Genomic DNA, 12085 nt, shown 5'->3' with positions numbered 1-12085 from the left:
CGTCTTATAACCTTTCCAGTAGTTTTCACATTTCCCGCCCGGACCCACAGCCACAGAGCCATATGGACCATCACCATCCACATCCCCCCAGCCATCTTCATAGATATTAGAAATAGAGCCTAGTGTCCTAGAAAAGTTTCAGCCCATTGGGTAAAGCGGTTTGGGTTGGACGTAGATTAAGGGTCACCCTAAACATGTTAAATTTAAGTAAGAAACTGAGAGCCTGTGGTAGTTTAATTAAGGGGTCATCCATCAAGTTGCATCTTAAAGCAAGTCTCGGCTGCATTTAGTTTAAGAAAATGCCACTAGATGCTCCCATAGTCGAGGGGTGGCGTTGACTGGCCCGCTATGCTTTGCAAATGCTAGTTTTAGCTCCGTTCCGATTGGTTCCTGTTTTTGGAAAGGTAAATTTGGTGTGTAGAAGATTAGCCAGAATGTTAGGGGTACCACAGGAACCGACGTTTGCTTTGGAGGCACAATGTCATAGAAAAGTTTCGACTCAAAATCGACTACCATGTTTGGTAATACGAACGCATTTCCGATATCTAAGGCACTCACTCCATCCCGTTCTTATCCAAACAAAGAGATGAAGGAGCGTTGGGTTGGTTGGTTTGTAGGAAGATGGTCGTCTCCTACTCTCCTCACCATCAACCCGCATCCCTCATCTCTCTCACTGGCACTCGGAGTTCGTGAGTTCTTTACGGAAACAGAACATGCAGTCCTTCGGAAGTGTCGGGAGAGAATTTTCCCCTCTTCCTAACTCTCACTCTAAAGCATACAACACTCTGAGAATAAGTACAGTATAGTATAGTTGGACTAAAATATAAAAGTACTAAATATTCATACGGCAGTGGAAACTCCTTACGCAACCTCTCTTTGCCTAGACCGGCATCCTTTAAAATATGAGCCCTGGGTTTTCGGTACACAGCTCTGCATAAGAGGATATAGTTTTAAAGGATGTATTATTGCGCTGGTATTTGTAACTGATATGACATATTTAACAATGATAAACTGACCTGTACTTCTCTTTCAAGGTTATCTTAACGGGATACGTCAGGCTAGTATTTTTTTATTATTTAATTGGAACCGTCTTTCTATCTACAATATTAAAGAAAATACAAGAAATTATGCATACCCATTAGGCTTCCCTGGGGAGTACCCCTATTGGTCGCTTAGTACCACCTGACGGATTCAATAAAACCTAACCATGTCAGTTTTTCGCCTATAATTTCATATATACCATTGACACATGTCAGGAATTCGCACGATAATTACGGGAAAAAAGAACATTTTCCAAATTGGAAAATATAATGGTTGGTTCAATCTTAGAAAGATTAATATTTAAGTTTAAAAGATATTTTTTTCAATGTTAAACTCTACTCTTTCTAATACTGCGAGTGATTACTGTTATTATCCAAAACACTAGAAAATATATTGACCAGACTTACTGGGTTTCAGGCATCGAGTGAAAAACAAAGTAATTTTGTGAGACGCATTTGCTTCTATATCGAGTCAAGGTTCAAAATTTATTAAATTTTTTGTGCCATTTTGTTGTTTACTCCAGAAGCAGTTTAATGTTCGGGAGTTAGTGGTTCACAGTCAGCGCAGTTAACATGGTGTTAATGACTCATTACCCAAACTCGACATGTATAATTGCATTGCATTACTAAATTAAAAGAATACCTGATTCCACATTCAAAGGGGAGTACAGTACGTATAATTCTGTAGAGTTGTGGAGCATTGGGTGATTTATTGGATGAAATATCACCATGTCATGATGTTATTATGATTAAGAATTCAGTTAATCTATGCTTAATTACATTTCTTAGTTCAAATTTGAAACCAACACAAACTGAATTTGAATTTCTTGTAAAAGATGTATGCAATAAAATTTTCATTTTCAAACATCCAAATTTTTATCAGTTGATTGAAAAAAACCAAAAAAAAAATAAGGGTATTATGTAATAAAACCTGACCATTATTTTGCCAAATCAATATAACACCCACTTTTATATTTATAACACTGGTACATGCAAGAAATTCCCACGTATTTTAGCTCGAACATAATTGCGGAAAGCTGCCAATCGTTAGGTTATTTCCCAATTGGAAAGTACTGGTTAACTCCAATCTTAGAAGGGATAAATATTCCGGTTGAAAACCTGTTCTTTTCAATATTAAACTCTACTCCTTCTAAAGGCGCGATTGATTACATTTATTATTCACAACACAAGAAACAATAATGATCGGACTTTCTGGGTTTTAGGCGCCCCATGAAAAACAAAGTAATTATGTGACACGCAAATACTTCTACATCGAGTTACACAATATTTCGCCATTCTTTTTTCATACTCCATGCAGTATAACGCTCGGGAGATATCGGTGAACAGTCAGCGTGGTTAATACGGCGTTAATGACTCAAATGTTTATTTAAAGCCAAACAAAATAATAAGGCTTTGTTTGTTTAAATGTATGAGTTTTCTAGACTTGTTAGAAAGCAAGCGTGATTAGCCATTTAAGTTTTTCCGCCTTAACTGTTACTCGGGAACAGTCGAAAATCTATCAGCAATTCTCAACAGCCTCAGATTGTTTGTAATTGCACTTGCAACGAATCATTTGGGCTTCAAAATGGCAATGAATCAATTTGAATTTATGGGAAATGATTGTTATTTTAAATACAAGTATCTACAATTTGAATTTTCGAAGCTTAATTGTTGTCGGTCGTCGATTTGAAAAATGATTTTATTTTGATAGGTACGCCCAAGAGACTCCCCTAAACGTGACGACAATTGAAGTGAGTTTATCAACATTAACTCCTGATGGCAATTAAACTTTAATATTATTTTCAGGAATCGTGGGAGACAGAGAAATTCGCGTCATTTTTCAACACCATGGCGGATTATTTGAAACGATCCCTCAACTTCAAGCATTTTCCATACTACTTTGTATTAGATTCTAGTAATTGGGGTGCACGAGAAAAAATTGTGTTAACACACTAATTCTCGCCCGTTCGGTGAAATGGGTGCAGTGAATGTTCCAGAATTTTAATATAACTTGCCTATATAGACTAGAATAATTTTCAATATATTATGACAGTTATTAACTTATGTTAATAGCATATTGTAATTGAAGACGATCCATGGTTTTAGGCTAATTTTCGAAGGGCATAAAGTTCCCTTTACTGACATTCCGAAACTATCCACCGCTCCTGAATTTTTCAACGTACGTGAAAGAGAAATTAGACCAAAATTTAAGTCTACAGATGTACAAATTATTAATTACAATTATTCTTGTTTTAGAATGGAAATGTTATCATTATTGCCATTCCACGCTCATTTTTCGATGGCCGACAGGAATATTTCAGTCCAACTCCGGTTTTCGAAACAGTCCGGACGATCATCGTGTCCGCGGCTCCGAAGACAGTCACGTCAACTTCCTTGTCATTCTTAAACATGGAAACTCCAGTAAACTTTGCAATTACAATTCAGTAAATATCCAATTCATAAATTTCCATTCCTGTTTCAACTAGGTGGTGATTTTAACGGGGTTAACCTTATTCATTCTGTCACTTTTGCTCGTCATTCACTCTATCGTAACCGACAAATACAAATCTTTGTCCACCAAGAAAGTTGTCAAGAAACTGGCCCAAGAAACGTTGGAAAATATCTGGGAGAACGCGTCGCTCTTGTGCGCAGAACGTAAGCAATGAACTTGATCGCTAACATTTGAAAAAAAAAATGCCCCCGCTATGCCAGATCCGAGAATGAGTCAGTTTCGTATTGCGAATACAATTAGCATCGATTGCTTTGCCATAACGACATATGGGTGGAGCTTTAATCAGACATAATTTTGTTCCCTATAGCCATTCCCTCCCTTTTGCCGCAAATTGCTTGTCGTCTGCTCGCTGCGTCGTGGCTGATCGGAGTGACTTTCATTTTGTTCTTCTTGGGTTGTTATTTGCGGACGGAGTTCACGACGGAAAGCTACCATCGCATCGACACTCTTTCGGATTTGATCAAATCGGGAATTCCACCTACAATGCTCATGGAAAACGGAGTGTTCGAATATCTGGCATATTTGGTAGATATAGGCGTGGTCGTGTTCAGATCTCCATTGGTTTGATGTCATTGCTGCTTCCCAATAGGCAACCCGGGATAAAGTTGTTAAAGAATGGCTAGACGCACTGGATCAAGAGAAACTCTTCGGTTCTCGAATGGATTATGGGAACGTTGATGGATACATTCCGATTATTTCTAGGGAAAAATCTCTAATCGCTAAGGACCCATATTTTTCTGGGTACTTGGGGGAATACCTGTCATCTGATTCCGAAAGTACAAAGTTCTTGGCAGAAAACGGAGGTCTTTACTATTCGCAGCACGACCTTGTCTTCGACTACTCACACCTCATTTACAACACCTCTTGGTTGAGAAGCTCACAGCAAATGCACGAAAACCTGCAACTGATGTCGGTACTAATTGCTTATAGTAAACCGATTAAAGCGCTTGATCAATGTTTTTATTACAGCATGGAACCAGTTTTCGAAACGCAAGTTTTCAAGTATCTGTATCTTGAAAAGGGTTACATGATTGAACAAGTCAAGTGGAAGAGACCGTTGAAAAGCACGACTGATTTGGACCTGAGTAGCGTTGGAGCTCCGTTCTACTTCCTTCTCATGCTGTTGTCAGGTACAGTAGCCGTGGCCATCACCGAAATAATCTTCAACCGATTTGCTTAAACGCTGAAAATTTAGTATGTAACGACACGAAATTTAAAACACTATTTACATTTTCTGCTTCTAAAAATATTACACACGTTACGTAATTTTAAATCTACCCTAATTCTTAATGGGTTATTGTGTACTTGTAATATTATTGCGAATAAAAATTTGCACTCAAGTGTGAAATTAATTAGCAATCGAATCATAACTAAACTTGTCTTATTTCTTATCTACCTGGATCTATTTTATCGACAAAGCGTGATATCTTGTTCATTAGGGTGAAGGTATAAATTTGCTACATTTACAGCTTTATCTCCATTTCGTAGATCCGGAGTTAATCCCCGCCTCTAAATTACAACCACCATCTCATTGGTCATTGAAAACTGACGTCAGCGCGACGCCAATGACGAAAATTACGTATTTTCCGACTGAGGAGAGGCAAAATAGCCCGGCCTCTTTTTACGTCCCCCCTTGTATTTTGAAAGGTGGACTGGGACTATGGCGCGCGAATACTTAGGCATCTTATAACCTCTCCCTAATAAACTAGATATCATTTCTTGGCGTACAGTTCTCCAATCCACTACAGGGTTAATATGATGGTGTACAATAAGTGGTCGTAAGCAAACAGTTTCAAGTATTTTTGGACAATACTTGGGTTTTATTGATAGGATGCCTCGTGAATCCCATTACTTCACGTTTTCTTTTCTCTTTAGTTCTGGGTTAATAGTTGGAACTCTTAACTAATATTGTTAAAAATAGTAATAAAATGCTTTTCCTCATACCTAATATTGCTTTAAAAATATTAATGAAACGCTTACAGTACACTCAATATTATGTATGTCCAGGAATGACCAGGATAATAATAGTCGTTAATAAGTATTAATAAATCCAACCATTGCTGGAATTGCAATTCTTAAGGCATTTTCAGACGACACAACTTTGGACTCAACTAGATGGGACCAAACCAGTTGAGTCTGAAAAAAAATTGGTCAACGATAAATTTTTAATATGGTGATATACCGTGTCCAACTTATGTTAACTCATCTAAACGAGTCAAAAAGTTGTATCGTTTCAAAAGGCCTTTAGTTATTTTGAACATACTATTTATAGGAAAAAAACAGAGATTATACTGCCCAGCCTATATAGACTTCAGTCAAGTGATCATAAGATGATTTAGTCGAGTCTGAATGGGCCTTAAAACCTGACCTACATTATTTTCCACTGTGCATTCGAACGACAATAGTCATCTAATTGGAAAACCAGCCAGCCGTAATGTCCTTTCCCTGATAAACAATAGATGAATTTAATCTTTGAATAAAATTTAATTAGCTTTTCTTCGACGTAAAACTTTCGTAACTCTTGCCATCTTGGTTTCATTAAATTAAAATATTGAGCAGATTCTCTGGAGCGTTGAAAAAAGTAATCATCGATATTAAATTAACTTTTAAATCGCGTCAAGCTTCAAGATTTCTTCTAAATATTTATCATTTCCATTTCAGTTATCCTAGCAACAGTTAGAAGCGAAGCAGAGTGGGATACACGAAAGACTAGCGCATGGTGTTGTTGTTAGAAGCCAATAAATACTGAGGGTGTTGAGTGAAAGAATTGGCGGTTAGTCAGCAGATGAAGGCGTAACGACTAGTCAATGATTGGCGTTAAATAAGATAGATAAAGCTTTTCGGAATTTCTGTGTACTGCGAACGCGGTCCGGAAATTGCGAACACGTTTGCTCCGACTTGCCAACTGCGAACGCGGTGACGGACACACACACATACACACACACACACACACACAGACAGACAGACACACACACAGACTCGTACAGTGTAAAACCTCTCCGTGACGTCATCGTCACTCGGAGAGGTAAAATACCTGATTCCACATTCAAAGGCGAGTACAGTTCGTATTAAAAGAAGTATATAATACTTCTCTTCGAGAGATGTGTACCACAAAGCGGGGTAATTGTAACATGATTCTTCCCAACATCATTTTACATTTGGAGTATTCAAAGTTACTAAACCGAACATCATTTGCGCGATAAATAGTTCCCTCATCATTACTCTATTAGCGTTTAACTATTTGCCAAGTTCTAGATTTTTGTCCCAGGTCAAGACTAGGTTTGTGGGTTGATTGCTGAGGATTTAGTACCAAACAGTTGTAGAATTCACCCCATGGTGTGACGCCCATCTGAAGTTTGATGAGCGGGAGAGCAAACAAAAAGGGGTGTGGTGAGCCTGGGAAGAATCATGTTACATAACTAAAGTATTAAGAGGATACAGTGTGTTATCGTTTTTCAATTATCCCCTTCTGCTATTAATGGGCAAGTTTTCCTTTTATCGTTGGGCCAGAACTGATAACGCGTGGAAACGTATCATCAACTCCTTACATCCACACCAAAATGGCCATGAACGAATTTGAATTTCTGGGACTTGATCGGTATTTTAAATACAGGTAGAATTTGAATTTTAAAATCGATAATGTTAGATGGTTGATTTGCAAAATACTTCAATATAGGCATGTCCAAGAGTTCCCTGTGAATGTAACGACAATATTGGTGAGCTTATCAACATTTTGTCGCCTTGTTTAAACAAGACTTCAGTGTATCCGAAGGTTGATTTTTTTCTTGATTGCAATTACACTTTCATTTCTTATTAGGAAACATGGGAGATGTCCGACATCGAAGCGCGATACCTTGTCGTATCGGAATTTGCGAAACGAGCCCTCAACATAAAGTATTTTTCATTCCACGCTCGTTGGGTCAAATAAACAGGGTGGTTCAGATCACAAATCTACAGGATTATTAGTTTTGGATAAACAAAAACCATTGTAACTTTGCGCGTTCCGATGAGAGCTTATGATCTGCACTATCCTGTATTTTAATTTAACGATTCCTGAATGTAGCTCTTCGTTTTTTTTGAAACGTTAACGTTTTCTCAGCTAACTTATGCAAAATTGAAAACTTAATACCTCAATGTAATTAAAATTTTTCGGATAAATTTAGATTGATTTTTGAAGGGCATAAACTGAGCTACTTTGACGTTGGAAAAATCTATAATGAACCAAATTTTCTTAACGTAAGTGAACTTATAGCTAATATTTAAAGGATTTTATTACGTACCCACAAAGAGTACCCATATGCAAAACGTAACATCGTTTTAGAATGCTCATGCTGCGATTTTCCCCGTTACACGCCCATTTTTCGATGGCCGACAGGAATATTTCAGTCCGTCTCCGATCTTGGGAACGTTGAACACGATTATAGTGTCCGCCGCCCCAAAGAGAGTCGTGTTCACGTCTTTGTCCTTTTTAAATATGGACACTCCGGCAAATTTTACTTACTTACATTCAACTCACAACCCAATTCATTAATTTCCATTCTTGGTTCAATTAGGTGTTGATTTTGACGGGGTTAACCCTGGTCATTCTGTCAATTTTGCTCGTCATTCACTCCATTGTAACGAACAAATACAAGTCGTTGCCCACCAAGAAAGTGGTCAAGAAAATGGCCCAAGAAACCATGGAGAATGTCTGGGAGAACGCGTCGCTCTTGTGCGCAGAACGTAAGCAATTTTTGATAACAATCGTCGCGTGAGGAAATTTCGCACAATGGATATAATAATCTAAAAAGCTTTAATTAAATATAATTATGTTCCGTAGCGATTCCCTCCGTTTTGCCCCACATTACTTGTCGTCTGCTGGCTGCGTCGTGGGTGATCGGAGTGACTTTCATTCTGTTTTTCTTGGGTTGCTACTTGCGGACGGAATTCACGACGGAAAGTTACAGTCGCATCGACACTCTCTCGGACTTGATCAAATCGGGAATTCCACCTACTATCATGGAAGGAAGCGGTGCTTTGAAAGATCTTCAAACTTTGGTGAATCGGCTTCATCGTGTTAAGTCCTCTATTCTTTGACGTCATTTTTGTGTCTCTGTAGGCAGACGAGGATCCAGAAGTTAAGGAATGGCTAGACGCACTGGATCAGGAGAATATTTTCAGCAGCCCAGTGGAATATTTAGAATGTGATGGATACATTCCAATTCTTTCCGGGGAAAAGGTTCTAATCACGGAAGACTATTTTTTGGTTTGGTTCTTGGGACAACTGCTGGCCGATGATTCCGAGAGTAAAGAGTTTTTCGTGAAGAACGGAGGACTTTATTTATCACAACACCATATTGCCGTCGACTATGTACAAGGCTTTTTCAACACATCTTGGATTAGAAGCACACCGCAACTCCACGAAAACTTACGTCTAAGGTTGGTAAAAATTTGATGGTTAGTGATTAGCAGACTTGGCAAAATTGAAGAATAGCCCCTGCTCAGGTTTTTTTTTTCCGATGTAGTTTGATGTGAGAAAAAATATGGTGCCAAAATCTTTCGGCGCAAATAAAGGGAAGTTTAAAAAAAATTGATTTTTAGAGTCGGAGTTTCAAAAATACGAACCTAACCAAACCATACCTAACCTAACCTAGACAACGAAATTTCTGGAAAAGGAGGTAGTTTATGGTTTTCTTGGTTGAAAACCATTTTCACATGTTTTTGTTATTTCCTTTTCCAAAAAAACCATATGCAATTAAGCCAAAATTTCGGCCATTCAATAAAGCCGTGCTTTCGACAAGGCTAAATAAATATTATTAATTATTCGCATTAATTATTGTTTGCGCAACTTTTGATGATATGCAAAGGATAGAGGAAGACGTAAGCTCTTTTTTGGTATATGATTTATTAAATTTGGAGGAGCAGGGGCTATTTTTCAATTTAGCCGCAGACTTGATGACAGTTGATATTTTAGCTTGGAACAAATGTTCGAAACGAGAGTCATGAAGTACGTGGACTTTAAGAAGAATTACATAATAGAAACAGTCAAGTGGAAGAGACCGTTGAAAAGTACAGCTGACTTGGATCTGAGTAGCGTCTTTGTTCCGTTCTGTTTCCTTTTTACGATGTTGTCAGGAACAGTAGTCGTTCTCATCATCGAAATTTTCTTCAAACGATTTGAAAAAAAACTGACAGTTTAAAATTCAATAACACGAAATCTAATTCCACGAAACAACATAATTCTTTGTTCTTGGAAATGTTCATCGCAAATGAACTCACATCAAAATACGTCACATCAAATTTTGTCATAAAAAACAAGCTTATCTACCCTGCGAAGCCCGGGGTGTTTTAAAAAAGTTTCTTGTCGATGGAGACACTAAAAGATAAACAGCCTTTCGGTACGTCCGTATGAAATATCTCCAAGTCATGATGTTATTATGTTTAAGAAACTACTATTTCAAATTCAAATAAACGATGCTTAATTGGGGGTTATTCATAAAACTTAAATGTTGCACGTCTAGAATAGGATAAACACACACACAAACAAACCAACCAACAACTTTCTCAAATATAAATACATACTTACGATATGAATGTCATTAAAATTTAAACTCACGCATGAAACAAGTTAGCATTAATTAATAATGAAAATATATTGACATGTGGTTTGCATTTCTTACGCAAACTTTCTGATAGAATAGTTTGCCTCGTTCGGCAATATTACAGTAGCAGTTTCTCAGTTCAAATTTGAAACGAACACAAACTGAATTTGAATTTTTGTAAAAGATGTAAATAATGCAATAAAATTTCAATTTTCAAACATCCAAATTTTTATCAGTTGATTGAAAAAAACCAAAAACAAATAAAGATATTATTTCACGAATGGCTTAAATGTACGTAATAAAACCTGACCATTATTTTGCCAAATCAATATAGCACCTACTTATATATTTATAACACTGCCACATGTCAGAAATTCCCTCGTATTCTAGTTCGAACATAATTGAGGAACGTTGCCAATCGTTAGGTAATTTCCCAATTAGAAAGTACTGGTTCACTCCAATCTTAGAAGGGATAAACATTCCCGATTAAAACATGTCCTTTTCAATTATAAACTCTACTCCTTCTAAAGGTGCGATTGATTACATTTATTATTCACAACACTAGAAACAATAATGATCGGACTTTCTGGATTTTAAGCGCCCCATGAAGCTTGATGGATACATTCCGATTATTCCTGGGGAAAAATCTCTAATCGCGGTGGACCCCTATTTGACTTGGATAATGACAGAATTCATTAAATCTGATTCCGAGAGCAAAATGTTCTTGGTAGAAAAAGGAGGCCTTTACTATTCGCAGCAGGACCTCGTCTTCGACTATACTCACACCTCATTTACAATGTTCACCTCTTGGATGAGAAGCTCACCGCAAGTGCACGAAAACCTCCAGCTGATGTTGGTACTAATTTCTTATTGCAAAGTTTTCAAGTATAAGTATTTTGAAAAGTATTACATAATGGAACACATAATGTGGAAGAGACCGTTAAAAAGCACTATGGCCTTGGACCTCAGTAGCTTCGTCGCTCCTTTCTTCTTGCTTTTCACGCTGTTGTCAGGAACAGCAGTCGCCGTATTAATCGAAAAATTCTTCAACCGATTTCCTTAAATGCTGAAAATTTTACGTCATCACATTAAATACAAAAACATTTCTGCTTCTAAATGTAATGCACATGTTACGTCATTTTAAATCTACCCTAACTCTTAGTTTAATAAGACGATAAAGTGGTCTTCTTTTTAAACGGGCCTATAGGCATTGGAATTCAGAATAAATTACTTAATTGCCTTGAATTAATAACAAAAAGGCAAAAATACATGTTTCACATGAATATTTGCGAAAACACGTTGATAGAATAGTTCGCCTCGAATTGCAAAATCACATTTGAAGTTTTCAGTTATTTAATAAAACTATTTGTGTGCAAAGATTATATTGTATCAAAGGATAAAAAAAAAATTAAATAAAAGCTGCCAACATTATTCTGTCAAATCAATACAGCGCCTAGAGCTACATGCGTGTTGCAGCCACATGTCAGAAATTCCCATGCATTCTATCTACCTTTAACATAATTTCGGAAAAAGCGAGCAATCGTTAGGTTATTTTTATAATGGAAAGTTCAGGTACAATCCACCTTTCGAAGGCTGAAAGGTATTTTTTCTGTAATGTTAAACTCTACTCCTTCAAATGGTGCGATTGATTACAGTTATTATCCATAACACTAGAGACAATAGACAATATTTGACCAGAATGCCTGAGTTTTTGGCGTCACATGAAAGACTTAAGTAATTCGTGACACGCATTGACTTCTATATCGAGTCAAGCTTGATTTCTTCGCCAATATTTTGCCATTTTTTTTTATACTCCAGAAGCAGTATAATAATGCCCAGGAGAGTGTGGTTAACAGTATTCGCAGTGGCTCATTTCTCAAACTTGACTTGGCAATATACCTGATTTCAACCTTCCAAAGGCGAGTACAGTTGAGTTCTTCTTTCTATATTTA

The sequence above is a fragment of the Phalangium opilio genome, unplaced genomic scaffold, assembly GCF_054372755.1.
Source record: "Phalangium opilio isolate 3A_F unplaced genomic scaffold, DU_Popi_V2 ptg000002l_1, whole genome shotgun sequence".
Classification (NCBI taxonomy): Eukaryota; Metazoa; Arthropoda; class Arachnida; order Opiliones; family Phalangiidae; genus Phalangium; species Phalangium opilio.
This window is presented reverse-complemented; position numbering follows the sequence as displayed.